This window comes from Pangasianodon hypophthalmus, chromosome 2, assembly GCF_027358585.1.
Source record: "Pangasianodon hypophthalmus isolate fPanHyp1 chromosome 2, fPanHyp1.pri, whole genome shotgun sequence".
In the NCBI taxonomy this organism is placed as follows: domain Eukaryota; kingdom Metazoa; phylum Chordata; class Actinopteri; order Siluriformes; family Pangasiidae; genus Pangasianodon; species Pangasianodon hypophthalmus.
This window is the reverse complement of record NC_069711.1, coordinates 4345528-4362125: the sequence shown is the minus strand read 5'-3', so window position 1 is coordinate 4362125 and position 16598 is coordinate 4345528. Positions and strand designations below refer to the sequence as shown.

At 37.7% G+C, this 16598-nt stretch overlaps 2 non-coding genes across 2 annotated transcripts; both read right to left on the bottom strand.

Annotated features, from left to right (window-relative positions):
• Positions 1–4493: 4493 nt before the first annotated feature.
• On the bottom strand, positions 4494–4565 carry trnah-gug (transfer RNA histidin (anticodon GUG)). The gene has a single exon. It is a non-coding gene; the product is annotated as a tRNA-His (tRNA).
• Positions 4566–5575: 1010 nt separating this feature from the next.
• Positions 5576–5647, bottom strand: trnah-gug (transfer RNA histidin (anticodon GUG)). The gene has a single exon. It is a non-coding gene; the product is annotated as a tRNA-His (tRNA).
• Between the last annotated feature and the right edge of the window lie 10951 nt (positions 5648–16598).

Genomic DNA, 16598 nt, shown 5'->3' with positions numbered 1-16598 from the left:
TGCAGCTGGTTTGAAACACTTTAATTGTATAAAAAGGTAATTGTTATTTGCTGTAGTGGCACAGCGGGCAACGTTGCTGCCTCACAGCCCCAGGGTACCTGATTCAAGTCTGAGTGTCACTGTCACTATCACTGTGTGTCATGTGACTATGAACTTTCTGCCTACATACATGGAAAGTATGAAGGGGAGGTAGCAAAATTATAATAAAGGAAAAACACACTTGTGAAGCTAACATTTTTTTTCTTCACTTAGTTTATGTAAGAACAGACTTTGTATAATGTATAAACTTATTTACTCACTAACCACCAACTTTGATTCCGTATACATAAACTGGTCTAAGAAAAACCTCACACGTAAAATGCTTAACATTAAAGGTTGCTGCCATAAATTGACTGACTCAGAGTTTAGCCCATATACCAAACATCAAAAATAATTCACATCCAAGAGTAAAAGAGTAAAACAGTCTACTTATAAAAGAGCTGATACATCTGAGGCATACATATTGTATGAGGAGAAAGAAAAAAGATAACTAAATACAATAAACCTAAATCAATTAAATAACTACACATAACAAAAACAAATAAGAAATGGAAAAGGCAGTGAACACGGACTCCCATCTCCTTGCCACACCCTGCGGCCAACCTTTATTCAGTGGTTGCACGCTCTCCACTCTTTCTCCTTCCTACTCAGCCATAGCCAAAAGCTTCCCTTCTCTGCCTCTTCTGACACCTGTCTGGTTGCTTTCACGAGCCATCTTGACACAGTGTGCTGGATGTGGCAAACATGGTCAGTGGCAAGTCACTGATGGAGATTTGATTGATGACATTGATGGGGCAGGGCAGGGTGTTGTATATCACCCTGATAAGAAAGTTGAGCCAAGTCTGAGGTAGTTTCCAAATATCTGCCCAGTTATTCTACCACTCAACTTGCAACTTCCTCCGATGTTGTCCAGCACCCCTAATACCAGTGTGCCACTGCCTTCACCCTGTATACCTATGCTCCATGACTCATGACCTGCTAATCACTAGTCCAACATCTTAGCCACTGCCCTGATTATGAAGTCCTTCCTCTAGTTCCTGCAGGCTTTGGACCATAGGCTGGGTAATATACCATTAATATCATCAAAATCTACTTTCCTAATATCATTTAATGTCTATTTCTCCAAATATAATCAAGAGAATACTGAAGATATTGGAGAATACTATAGATAAATCAGGGTAAACAATTCTTTTTCCCATTGTTATCAACAAAATTTTGCCAAAAAAAAGAAATATCTCTTGAGAGAAACATTTCTTTGTCAGTATGAACTGTGCTAGCCTGTGTGGAATACTGCTAGGCCCAGATACAGAACTTTAACACTAATAATGTCCAGGATGTTTGTCAGCTTAGGCAAAGCTGTGCTTTCCTCCCTGTCTTCTTGTACTAGCATAATATGTTCAGCATTGCATTTCAATATTTCACCCAAGTATTTAACAATGGACTTTACTGGTATATGAAAATCAAAGGGGCCTGAAAACAATGTAATGGCATAAGTTCACGTTTATTCAAATTTACTCATAAACGTGAAGTTCTTGAAAAGACCAAAATTTAATTAAAAAACGTGGAATTGATCGATTCTCTGATAAACAGGAGGTTGAATAAGTATGGAGTGGTACCATGTAGAAGAGAGACTAAACCAACTTCTTCATGTGTAAGCTCAATAGCATTTATAAAGTTGCACCCAAATCCTTTTTTCCAAACCCATTTAAGGGACAGAATTATAAACACAGAAGTCCAAAAATACATTTTAAAAAATCCTGGATTCCTTGATGTTTCCCACCTTAGCGAGGTACCTGAGGGAAAGTGGAATTAGAGAGTTGATATCTGTACATCAGCAAATGCAAAAATGCATTTAAAATGTAATTTATATAATAATATTGTATGCTTTAGTTTTAGCTATCAGTGAAAAAAAGAGCTGGCAAAAATGATGTACTGTATAGTTTAAGTGACCTGCCAAAGATAGACAGGAAGAAACAGAGAGAGAAATGAAGGCTGCATCAACAAGTTGCAGAGAGTCAAAAAAAAATGACGAAGGCTGTTAGAATTCACAACTTCATCCATATAATCTACAAAGCATTTTTGCTTTTAATAAAACATTAAAATTGTTAAAATTGAGGTTAATTTTAATGTTTTATGAAATATTTGTCTACGAAATTGTTGTATGTAACATTGGAACATACATTTAATTAAAAATAAAATGTCTAACTTCTGTGGCTGAAATATTATATAATAATATATATAATAATATATGCCACAGTATGCTGAAGCAGATACTCGTCATACATTTTTTATCAGTTTTATGGGTTTAAATTAAAAACAAATCTGTAAAGGGTATAAACAGTGCATTTAGAGGATATAAATATAAGTTAATAGCTTTAGAAAATCAGTCATAATGCATCTCTGTTTTATACAGATGTTACTGTTTTTGTGTTTTCTGTAAATGTGTGGGTAATAAAAGACTCCAGGTTGTCTGAACCAAACTTTTCTTTTATTATTTTCCTTGAACTCTCCCCCAGGGTTCCCCCACCTGGGCTAAACCATTATGAGTACATTAACTGATAGTTGCACTATACAGATTATCCCACATCTCCCCTTGCATTCAACCAAACAACTGTTAAACCAGACACTCTTCTTATCACACAGTATAATACCCAACAGGTAACACAATCTATTGAAAACTTTTCCCGTTAAAGCTACCCATTTAATTTAACGATTATCAAAAAAGATGTCACCTTGTTAATGTCCCTTCACATTTTTTTCACAGATTTTACAACTGGCCTCCCAGATCTGGTTCTGAACACCTTTTCTTGTGTGCCGACAGGGTATTTAAGGTGTCGGCGCAAAATATTAAGATTCAGAACTGCATCACTGTAATGCAAACTGACACCTGTAATGTTGAGTTATACATGGAAATTTATACTTGTATTTTGTAAATATATGTAATATATGTAATATATGTTTTAGCACATAGCTCTGAAGCATTAAACATTCTACCCTGGAATGTGTTACAGATCACCTTTAATAAATGTTCAGTTGGTTGGCCTTGCTTCGTTGTTTATTATTTTTTAGTACAGGTGAATTTTGAAATAAGAAACATACGTGTACCAACAGTAACAGTAAAACATTAATTATTAATAAATTTACCTTGAAAAAACATGATCATAGGAAGTCAGAATATTGTTGGGGGGGATAGTTGTAACACTTGTGAAAAAATATATTAACCCACTGCATCTCAGATAAGGGCACGCATCAAAGTAATGCAGTAACATAACTGCACTTCACATACTTAAAAATACCTCAGCCTGGAGCGGAACAGGACGATGCAGTCGTGCTTTCCTCCGATTTGACCGACAATAGTCGAATCGACAGAATCTGGTGTAATGTCAGGGCAAAGGATAGGCCTACAATTGTTCTCATCTTAATTTTAGATGGGAAGTGTAAATGCGACATGCTAATGGTCTTGTATAGAAAATAACACACCTGACACTTAATAAATTTGAAAAGTCTTTTGATGATTTAATGGAATTTTGTGTGAAATATAATTAAACAATAATATGCTTACAATGAGTATTGTAATTATTTGATCCTTGCATGTCTGGATATGCAAAGCTGCACAAAAGATGAGGGAAGTATGAATTTCTCCCTGCATGCAGACTCATTAAGTTTTGTGAGGTCAACACAAATTCGTGGGTCTCCAGACTCTTTTACGCAATGCCACGATGCCTGAGCACCACTCCGTGAGTTCTTCCACTCTGCTTATAACCCTGCTTATAACCTCTGCTTATAATATTCCATGCATTGGCTATCAATCCGGGTGACCAGGCCTAATTTAACGATCGCAGGTCTGCCCAGCAGTGCTGAGTGTAGCATCTTTACAACATAGATATCTTCTAAAGCCTGTTGTTCACCTCCTTGAAGCAGCATGTTTTTTGACTCTCATCACATTAAGTGGTGTACATCCTGGTCCCAGCAAGGGCTTAGTCACTCTTAGAAGTGCTGGCTTGTTGCCATCTCTGAATGCTGAAATTTTATCACAAAAAAAGCTTGCCATTTTAACAGGGGTGTGTAGACCTTTTATGTCCACTGTTTGACCATGCCCCAAACATTGCAGATAATCTCAGAATGTTGTCTTGTATATACCCTTCAGGTTTCATGTAAATCCATGAAGTGAAGTGACTTGTGGCCAAGTATGGTGACCCATACTCGGAATTTGTGCTCTGCATTTAACCCATCCAAGTGCACACACACAGTAGTGAACACACACCCGGAGCAGTGGGCAGCCTTTTTTTTTTTTTTGCTGCGGCGCCCGGGGAGCAGTTGGGGGTTCGGTGCCTTGCTCAAGGGTCTCACCTCAGTCGTGGTATTGAGAGTGGGAGAGAGCGCTGGTCATTCATTCCCCCATCTACAATCCCTGCCGGACCTGAGACTCCAAAAAGTTATTGCCCTCATACCTTTGCCGTGACCCGGATTCGAACCGGGGTTGCTGCGGCCACAACGCAGAGTACTAACCACTATACGATCACGGCAAGCTACCGAGGCACAATGTCTTGTTGTGTTAAAGCTTCTTGAGTACATTAGGCTCCACCTCATAAGACCTGATTGGCACGTGACAGCCATACTGTTTACAAATGTCAACATGCTTTTCATAATTATTAAGGTTTCCACTATCCTATTTGAGAAAATAGGCCAAAAGGCCTAGGTCTAGTTCACAAAGGTAGGCTTAGCATATTATGCAAATTAGCTCAAAATCTAAGTGGGGAAAGCTAAATGGTTATTGAGACAAAAGATATGGACCAAAACACAAAACTTTGTTCTATATTGCCACAATTTGGCAGATTTAGCCCATCTCGCTTGCCTGAGTAGTGGGAGAGAGTACTATTTATTGACCACGTATCATGTCTCTGGGACTTACGGTTTGGGCTGCCCATTGCATTTTAGCAATGAAAAAGAAGAAGAAGAAGAAAATCCTAAAAAAATTCCAACAGTGTTACAAGCACTATGTGCGTGACCCTCTAAACATAGCTACAAGAGGCAATCTGCAGGTGCCTGGTCAGTTTTGAACTGCATTTCCCTATCTTCGATTTTTATGTCTACAAGCCAGGGGGTTTGTTTTAAAGCCAGGCAAGTTTTTTTTTTTAATCACAAAAAAAGCTTGCCATTTTAACAGGGGTGTGTAGACCTTTTATGTCCACTGTTTGACCATGCCCCAAACATTGCAGATAATCTCAGAATGTTGTCTTGTATATACCCTTCAGGTTTCATGTAAATCCATGAAGTGAAGTGACTTGTGGCCAAGTATGGTGACCCATACTCGGAATTTGTGCTCTGCATTTAACTCATCCAAGTGCACACACACAGTAGTGAACACACACCCGGAGCTGCGGCGCCCGGGGAGCAGTTGGGGGTTCGGTGCCTTGCTCAAGGGTCTCACCTCAGTCGTGGTATTGAGAGTGGGAGAGAGCGCTGGTCATTCATTCCCCCCATCTACAATCCCTGCCGGACCTGAGACTCCAAAAAGTTATTGCCCTCATACCTTTGCCGTGACCCGGATTCGAACCGGGGTTGCTGCGGCCACAACGCAGAGTACTAACCACTATACGATCACGGCAAGCTACCGAGGCGCAATGACTTGTTGTGTTAAAGCTTCTTGAGTAAATTAGGCTCCACCTCATAAGACCTGATTGGCACGTGACAGCCATACTGTTTACAAATGTCAACATGCTTTTCATAATTATTGAGGTTTCCACTATCCTGAGTAGTCTCACAATAATTCTGAGAAAATAGGCCAAAAGGCCTAGGTCTAGTTCACAAAAGTAGGCTTAGCATATTATGCAAATTAGCTCAAAATCTAAGCAGGGAAAGCTAAATGGTTATGGAGACTTTTTGGTTGGGAGAACCCAAACAAAAGATATGGACCCAAACACAAAACTTTGTTCTATAGTGCCACAATTTGGCAGATTTAGCCCATCTCGCTTGCCTGAGTAGTGGGAGAGAGTACTATTTATTGACCACGTATCATGTCTCTGGGACTTATGGTTTGGGCTGCCCATTGCATTTTAGCAATAAAAAAGAAGAAGAAGAAGAAGAAGAAAATCCTAACAGTGTTACAAGCACTATGTGTGTGACCCCCTAACCATAGCTACAAGAGGCGATCTGCAGGTTCCAAGCACTCTTTGCAAATAGCACTCCTAGTGGCCAGTCCTTGCCAATGTACACAGAACAATAAAGAGACCATACATGAACATAGTTATGAAGTTTGTTGATTATAGCTCAGTGCTAGTTGTGTGAAGTGCCTGCTGAAAGCTGATTGGCTAAAGACAGCCATGTTTTTGAAGCAATTCATTCACATCTCTCTGAGTAAATTATACTCCGGCTCGTTACAATCAATTGACAAGGTGGCCATATTGTTTACAAATGTCAATAATTTTTGATAATTATTTTGATAATTATTAGCAAAATATCCATCATGGCAGAAATTAGTGGGTGGGGTCTAGCTGAATTCAGCAGAAGGCAAGAAATAAGAGGAAAATTTTTGAAATGTGAGTGTATGACTTACGGTTGTCGAGGTATAGGCCTAAACATATACGCTTGTGCTACAGCACCACCATCAGGCTGATGCAGGTCCCTTTACTTCATGTGCTCATGTAACCATCATGTGCAGATTAGCACAACTATGCAGTACAGCAGATTTTAGCTTGACTAGATTTATGGCCTGAGAAACAAATACACAAGCAAAGAATACACATGCTGATTAGGATTGTGAAAAGAATTTGACGTAAAGCTTTACATGGTGTTAATCAATTCAAGTAAAAATGTCCCTAAATCTCGCTCTATGCATGCACATAATTTTGAATAGCTTCACATACAAAAACAGATTTTAGATAGAGTGTCTACATTAAGGTCCATATAAACCAGGGGTGTTAAATTCTGTCCTGCTAAGAACAAATATGTCCATAGACTCCAATAAGAGCGCATCATGACTCAAACACACATACACAGAACATTTGGGTCATGATGCGCTCTGTAGGAGAACACAGTTGATGTTACAGATTTTAATCTATTTAAAATAACTGTGAGATTGGATTGGTGATGCAATGGTGTCAAACTGACAATTTGAGGCAGATACAGGATGTGGACTGACCTCAGTAAAGGTCAGCATTTTCATCAGATATTATCTAGGATGTAGAAACAGTTAAAAAAGCAGGGCTAAAATGTGGAAATTTTGATAAAACTTTACTTTGTGTGCACTTATTCCCAAAACATGTCCTTTCATATTACTAGCATTAGAAGATGAAGAAAGGCTTCATGTTTTTATTTTAAGTGGATAATGTGTGCATTTTATCATATTTGCCTGAATTTCAGTCAAATATGAAGTAATGAACTAAATGGACTCTACTGTAGTCTCCATATTCTCTATAACTTTCATAATAAGCAATGCATCCTTAGTGGATGGATACAGACCATTCTCATACATGAGGTCTTCATATGCTGTTTGTGTGATTGACCCAGTGTGCATGTACCTACGAATAACAGCGCAGCTGTAAGCCATTAAAACACACTACATCCATTTAGATTGTTTAAGTCAACACTACAATTTAAATACAAAGCAGAATTCACAGTAACAACTTTACTAATGCCAGAAGCATAACCACATATATCACCGTAATTATGCCATTAAGCCTATTATGCATTCAGCTTAAATAAAGTCAAACAACAATGAAAATAGCAGAGTCATACTAACTTAATGTGCACGCAAAATACACCTTACTGAAGGAAGGCAAGTTAACCAACCGCTAAATAAACATAATGAACTAAATAACCTTAGCACTGTTCTTCAATGTCACGCCAGTCACTAATTCCCTCACAGTAGCACTGACTTTTGTGCTCATGAATGGCACACTCTGATTGGTAAACCCAGTGAAACATATTTAATGGGTCCACAGACACAAACACAGGATTGTCTCAGCTGAGGACATACATAGACTCCCATCTCTTGCTTTTCCTGGTGATGTATGCAGATACACACACACACACACACACCATGGTCAAAAAGTCTGCTATTTTCTGAGTGTGCAGTTTTTGGTAGGCTAAATTTCTTACCTAAATGTATTTATTAGAAAAATAAATTGACAAAATTTTCCATTTGGACCAAGAAGAACAGAGCAAATTTCATCTTTGTATGTCAAACGGTTGAGGAGATATATGCATTTTTATTTATAGTGCCCCCTATATATAGTGGGCCAGTTGTTATGAAATTTGAGAGGTCGCAAAAGAGTGTCCTACTGAGGATGTGTTTGAATTCATACAATGTGGCTTTTAAACAATTAAGTGACCTGTAGCAGCCAAACAGTTTGGCCAATCAACATTGTTTGTCAATGTTAAATGTTAAATGTTTTTGTTTTTGTTAAATGTTTTTGTCATCAAACTCTCTACTTTCATATCTGATGCTGATCAGGAGAACAGCCTAGGACTAGTGTGGAAAAAGAAGGTTTTTCAGAAAATGTAAAATAGCAGAAAGGATATCAGGCAAAGGTATTTAAACTATATTGAAAAAACATGCAGGAGGACTCAGGAATTCTGCTGATATAACAAATTTTACTCTATTCCGTATAGTTGTGAAGATATAAACCAAAAAGCAAATTCATTTATTATAGCATGCCTGGTAGATATGGGTTATTGGATTTGCCCGCATACAGGTGGGATATGGGACCTAACTGCCATATTTGGTGACAATACTTAAAAGATAACCCTGTTTTATATAGAGGGACCATAGTTTTATTTTTTGTGACAATAACTCAATGTTTATCTGTCAGTCTGGCCATTTTCTTCTCAGCTGCCACTTGATTGGCTGATTAGATAACTGCATAAAAGAGCAGGTGTATGGATGCTCCTTTTAAAGTGGACGGTGATTGTATACTGCTATTGTCCACTCCAACATGACTCTGACTCTAAAAAAAAAAATGCAAATGTCCATTTCTACTTAAAGTTGTACATTTAGCATAAATACTCCAAAGAAATCTTATTGGTATAAGTGTGGCTATTGGTTAAAGTTGCTTTAAATTTTGGTTTAAATTTAAAATTTACATAGTTCACATATTTTCCTTATTAGTGTTTTTTAATACAAAATTGGATCTGTATTTGGTGCAGATTTTCAAATTAGTTTTATACCACGTTTGAAGACAACATATTACATGTGGACCATGGAAGTGATGCTTAACCTTCACTTGCCATACTAAATTTTGGTTGTGAAAAAGGGTATAATTAAATTAATGCCTTGAATTTATTTCTACTTTCCATACATCAGTATTTATTTATTTATTTAGTTAGTTAGTTAGTTATATGTCATAAATAAATAAATAAATAAATAAATAAAGGTCATGAAAAAGGATATACTTAAATGAATGCCTTGAATTTATTTCTACTTTCCATACATCAACATTTATTTGGGCTATTTCTGTATTTCTACATTTATATATTTACACATTTCTTTCTTTCTTTCTGTCTCTTTCTTTCTGTCTCTTTCTTTCTTTATGTATTTCTACTAAAATAAATAAATAAATAAATAAATTTCTTCTATTCTAAATAAATAAATGAACAAACAAACAAAGAAATACATCAGCATTTATTTGGGCTATATCTGTATATATTTTATCTTATTTTTTAAATTTCTGTATATCTACATTTATTTAGTTCTGTGTCGGTATGATAATAAGGTGGGCGGTCCTAACCTCACTCAGTGCAGGATTGGTTAAAGAGGTGGGATCATTCAGCTCTAATACTACTGCCTTGGCTTGCAGTAGCTACTCTCTGCTACACTGGAGCGTTGCCAGCATTGCCCCTAGCTAGCTACAAGCCACTTAGCTAAGTTGTTGACATTCATTCATTTTATGTAGACCCCTGTTACTAAAGGCAATTGTTTATGAGCCATTGCTAATGATTTAAGATCATTAGCGAATGACTTTGAGAACCACACACCAAATGACTATCTTCTATTTGGTCTGGAAAGATTAGTGGCTGATTTATTTCAGCTCAGTGCCGATATGGATGTGGACATTGACCTAGCTGTGTTAGACGGTCTTCAAGAAATCAACTGCCAACTAAACATCCTCTCAGAGACAGATGAAGCGAATATAATCAAGGCTCACCTCCTTTTGGGCCACACCGCTGGAGACATAACACAGCTGCTTGGAGTGTGTGAGAGAACAATTCGTCGCAGGATAGCACAGTATGGGAGAAGATCATTTATACTCAACATTCTGTCTACTTTGTCTGGTTTTCCTTTTTGTCTTTGTTGTTGCTGAAATTGACAGTAGTAGTGTACTTGCACTTCATCATTACAAAAAAATTATTATTCTGTCTATTTTACCAGTGGTATTTCTGCTTTTTCCTTATAATGCTACTGCCATTTTCAGCTAGACAGACTAGACAGAACGTTGAGTATAAATGGTCTTATCCCATACTCGTGAATTGTTCGATGAATTGTTCTCTCACACACTCCGAGCAGCTGTGCTATGTCTCCAGCGGTGTGGCCCAAAAAGAGGTGAGCCTTGATTATATTCGCTTCCTCTGTCTCTGAGGGGATGTGAAGTTGGCAGGCGATTTCTTGAAGACCGTCTAACAAAGCTAGGGCAAGGTCCACATCCATGGGTGTTTCTCAAATGGAAGGCTGCGTCCTAGTAAGGCTGCATATATCGGATGCCACTTTATCAAGCGCTGTCAAAGGTCATCTCAGTTTGAAGGATCCTTGGAAGGCAGCCTTCGTTTCGAGGCCTTCATTCGGCGGATTTTGAAGGATGCATCAGTGTGTCCTTCCCGTCCTCCAATCACCCACAATCCTTTGCAGACATTTCAAAATTCACGAAAAAAATGGCGGGACAGGGGCTCTGAGCTCCCCCGGGTTTGTTATGACATGTAAGACCGAAAATGTTTTCAGAGATGAAGTCATTCATGGTTTCTTTTCTTTTGTTTTGTTTGTAAATTAAAATCTAACCATGTTATAAATCACTGGGAGACATATGATTCACATTCGCTGTATTGCATTATATAAAGTCAGTTAATATAAAGATTTTTAAAAATATTTTTCCTAAATTATTTTTAAATAGTATTACAATACTACAATTACAAAAAATCAGTAGCACTTATAAAATTATTATGGCATTACTGTTATGGCTTCAGTACTGGAACAATAAAGAACATATTACAGTGTTACTAGCAATTCACCGTAATACGGCCATAACATAATACCATTATATTTTTATAACATAATACCATTTATTTTTGTGGTGGTTTTCATACAGTGCAGATCTCATAGGTTACACCCCTAGAGAAAGTAAAAAGTATGGTTTAAGTTAAGCTTAAATATATTATTTTTTAGCTCAAGCTGTTAAGTATTAATATATGTTAAGTAGAAGTGTAGCAATAATTTTTTTTCTTTTATGTGTTCTGTAAAATGAACAGTAGGAGGTGCTCTATGCATATGTTGTTTTTGTTTGTTTGTTTGTTTTTTTCCTTCCTTCTGGAAGGTTAAATACCTTATTGCTGTCTGGGTAAAATCAATGTTGAAAATAGTGAAGTTGAAAATAAAGTGACACAAGTGCAACCTCCTGGTGGCTTCCTTCATTTCTACAAAGTAGAGGATCGGAACAAGGTACGACATCTTCATGACGTAGCCATGCGGACTTACTAGGCCTCTCATTCTAGCGTTCAGTGCTGAGGAGGAGTCTGGCCTAGAAGCCTCAAAAGGACTGTTCTAGAAAGGATGCAGCCTTCCGTATGGGAAACACCCCATATCAGCACTGAGCTGAAATAAATCATCCATTAATCTTTTCAGACTAAATAGAAGATAGCTAGCTAGGGGCAATGCTGGCAACGCTCCAGTACAGCAGAGAGTAGCTACTGCAAGCCAAGGCAGTAGTAATAGAGCTGAAACGACCTCTTTAACCAATCCTGCAGGTTAGGACCGCTTACCTAATTAACATACTCACACAGAAATAAATAAATGTAGATGCACAGAAAAAAAAAAAAATATATATATATATATATATATATATATATATATATATACAGATATAGCCCAAATAATTGCTGATGTATTTATTTGTTTGTTTGTTCATTTATTTATTTAGAATAGAAGAAATTTATTTATTTATTTATTTTGGTAGAAATACAGAAAGAAAGAAAGAAAGAAAGAAATGTGTAAATACATAAATGTAGAAATACAGAAATAGCCCAAATAAATGTTGATGTATGGAAAGTAGAAATAAATTCAAGGTGTTCATTTAATGACCCTTTTTCATGACCAAAATTTATTTATTTATTTATTTATTTGGAATAGAAGATATTTCTTTCTTTCTTTCTTTATTTATTTATTTATTTAGAATAGTAGAAATACAGAAAGAGCTCATCATGACTCAAATGCACATGCATAGAAGACACATGCTAATTGGGTAATCTTCTTTTTAAAGAATTTGATGCAAGGTTTACATGGTGAATAAACCTTTGTTTAATATCCAATATCTAATATTTATATTGGATATCCAATATCCAATATCCAATAATAAACCTTTGTTTAATATCCAATATTTAAAAAAATTACCCCACCTTTTCCAAACTGATTAAAATGTAATTCAGATTGGCCTCACTTGGTTTACTCCATTCTGATTCAGTTCCGGTCGCACTGTAACAACATGGCTGCAATGGTAGCTCTGCTAAAGTTGTCTGTTTTCCCTGTTTCATCCTGCATTATTTTGCTTTTTTCAGGATTAGCCAGTACAACTAACTTTGGCATTAATTCAGTACGACTGTCAAACCCTTCTGGATTTACAGCCATCACAGAAGCGGGACTTTAATTCTGTGACCGCTGGTAGTGTCGGAGGCTGTGTTGTCTATGCACCACTCTCATCTGGATTTAAAGTCCATCACCAGACCGAACATCAGATCTGGGGAAAAGTACAGGTGGAGGAATATGTTTCTTGGTCAACATTCACTGGGAGACTGACACAGTTGTTTTAGCAAATTACTGTTGTCAAAAACCTGGAACATTTTACTATCAAAGTTCACCCATTCTACCTCCCCAGGGAATTCAGCATATGCACCGAACTATCACTACAACACAATAAACAGACTGGAGAATTCACATCAGTGCATGAGATCGTTCCAAAAACCTCTGCCCATGCATTTCCCAACCAAAATCCCTGGGTTAATAGGGATGTTCTATCAAAACTGAGAGAACACACTGCTGCCTACAACTCTGGTGATCCAAAGGCCTACAGATAGAATTCAATTCTATTTTATTTTATTTGTGTAGCGCTTATGCAATGGATATTGAAAAAAATTTTAAATTTATCCCTAATGAGCAAGCCGGAGGCAATGGTGGCAACTGTTTTTATTGCTCTTGGAGGCTCTCCAAGATAGCACATCCACACCCATCTATTGGCTGTCTGTGTTGTACCATCCACAGTAAACCCATGGTGATCTGTAGGCTGCCCATGCAGTGCCATCTTCAGCAGCAGTGAGTGATTTTCAGGTGAGTGAGGCTCCAAGCAGAAGTGGGTCCATCAGGATAGATCAGGTAGCTCCAGAGGCCAGAAGGAGTCAGGAACACCGGTATCTCAGGAGTAAAATATGTAGATCAACAGAGAGAAAAAGAAAGAGGAGGAGGGGAGAAATAACACAAATTATTAGTATGTTCTTGTACTGTAATGGTTTAAAATGATGTACATTGTGCACAGAGTGCAAGCAGGGACTCCAGCATGACTAACTATAACAGCATAACTAAAAGGGAGAGCCACAAGGTAACACCCTAAAACATAAAGTGGCCAACCACTCCACCATTAACAAACCCAAGTGAATGCATGAGAGTGGTGGGGGAGTGGGGGACTTGGGTTGGGTGACAGTATCCAAACATCCCAGTCTACCAAAACACTCTAGACCCATGAACCCTCTAGATCTGCATGTTTACATAAGAAAAAACTATTAACAAAAGGCTTGACTAAACAAATAGGTTTTAAGCCTAGACTTAAACACTGAGACTGTGTCTGAGTCCTGAAAAGTAATTAGTAGGTTGTTCCATAACTGTGGGGCTTTGTAAGAGAAAACTGTGCTACCTGCTGTAGCCTTCATTATTCAAGATACCAACAAGGAGCCTGCACCTTTTGGACAAAGAAGGTGTGGTACATTATAAAAGACCATAAGTACACTCAGGTACTGTGGCACAAAATCATTCAGTGTTTTATAGGTTAATAGTAGTATTTTATAATCAATGCAAAATTTGACTGGGAGCCAATGCAGTGTGTATAAGATAGGGGTGATGTGGTCATATCTTCTGGTTCTAGTAAGGACCCTGGCTGCTGCATTCTGCACTAACTGGAGCTAAGCACACTACAGAGTCTGCCCTCCTAAAAGTAGTGAATGATCTTTTATTAGCTGTAGATTCTGGAAACTGTGCCATCCTTGTACTGTTGTACTTAAGCACTGCTTTTGACACCATTGATCACCATATCCTCCTAAATAAATTAGAACATGAGGTCGGCATCTATGATGCCGCACTAGACTAGTTTTTGTCATATCTTACAAATAGAGATTTTTTTAGTGGAAATTGGAGCATTCTCATCAAACACAGTTCCCATCACTTGTGGAGTGCCACAAGGCTCCATTCTGGGTCCGATGTTATTTTCTTTATACTTGCTCCCTCTTCTCTCCATTTTTGAGCATCACAAGGTTTCCCACCACTGTTATGTGTAGAATACACAGTTGTAACTCTCATTAAAATCTGGTATAAATTCAGTGACTCCTTTTTTAGACTGTGTAAGGGATATTAAAGGCTGGATGGATGAAAACTTCCTCCAGCTAAATGAGAAAAAGACCAAACTAATCTTGTTTGGTCCTTCACATCTGTCAGTTTTAGCTGTAGTCTGGTCCTACAAGCCAACATTCTTACCCGAGTCAAAAATTTGGGGGTAATATTTGATTCAGAATTAAAATTTGACAAACATATAAATTCTGTTGTCAGCCCTATTTTTTCCAGCTTAGGGGAACTTTTCTCACATTCAAAGATGTTGAGACCGTTATCCACGCTTTTATTTCATCAAGGCTTGATTATTATAATGCCCTATATGCTGAAATTAGCCAGTCTTCACTCTCGCACTTGCAACTTGACTGCTCAACTTCTTGACTGGGACCAAAAAAAGAGAGCACATATCTCCCATCTTAGCCTCACTCCACTGGTTACTGGTGAAATACAGAATTGATTTTAAGATTTTATTTTTTGTTTTTAAAGTTTTGCATGGACTCTTCCCCATATATGTTTCAGATCTCCTCCACCGTAGCTCTTCCCAGCAAACTCTCAGATCCTCTTCTCAGTTGATACTAACTGTTCCCCAGTCACGATAAAAAAAAACAAAGGAAAAACCACCTTTTCTGTGGTTCTTTCTTTTCTATGGTACCGACACTTTGGAATAGTTTGCTCCTCTCTGTCAGGTCCTCCCCTACAATAAACTCATTTAAATCATCCTTTAAAACTTACTTTTTCTCTCAGGCTTATCTATAATCTGCCCTGTTTTTTTGCCATTGTCTAGCTGCTTATTTTCTGGTCTTAGTTATATCTGGTTTGTTTTTGGGTCCCTGGAGGACTAGTGGTTAGGCCACAGTACTCTCACCGCTGTGGCCTGGGTTTGAATCCCAGCCAGGGAACCAACTCCAGCCACTGGGGTTGCATGCAAAAGTGCGCACTCAGTGCCAGTCCCAAGCCTGGATAAAACTGTGGAGGGCTGTGTCAGGAAGGGCATCCAGTGTTTTTAAAAAATAAATAAAAAAAACTGTGCCAAATCACATACGCAGACCAATGATCTGCTGTGGCGACCCCTAATGGGAGCAGCCGAAAGAGGAACAATTATATCTGATTTGTTTACTTATAGTAATTATTTGTTTATATATTTATTTTCATTTTTAATTATATTTTTTTCTTGTTATGCCTGATGTGCAACACTCTGGTCAACACTTCTGTTGTTTTAAATGTGGTATATAAATAAATGTGATCTTGACCTTGACTTTGACCTCTTTTATGCACCTACTTTTCATGGAACATCCATACAGCAAGGCATTACAATAATCCAACCTAGAGGTAACAAAAACATGAACTAGTTTTTCTGCATCATGTAGTGACATTATATTTCTTATCTTAGCAATATTTCTGAGATGAAAGAATGCTATCTTAGTAATATTATCTACATGAGCTTCAAATGAGAGACTCGAGTCGATAATCACATCAAGGTCTTTTTGCTGCACATGATGTAACTGAAAGGCCATCTAGAGTTAGTATGTAGTCAAAAAGCTTGCTTCCAGCTGCCTGTGGGCATAGACGAAGCCCTTGTTCCTTGTTGGAATTAAGTAGGAGGAAGTTATTCAGCATCCAGTGTCTGATGTCCTTTACACACTCCTCAACTTTATTAAGCTGGTCATCACCCATTCACCCTGCTGTAAGTGCTCTAATGCCAGAGTTGGGGGATTGCTATCTCTGCCTAAGGAATCCAGACTTTCCCCAACCAAAACTAGGCTGCTCT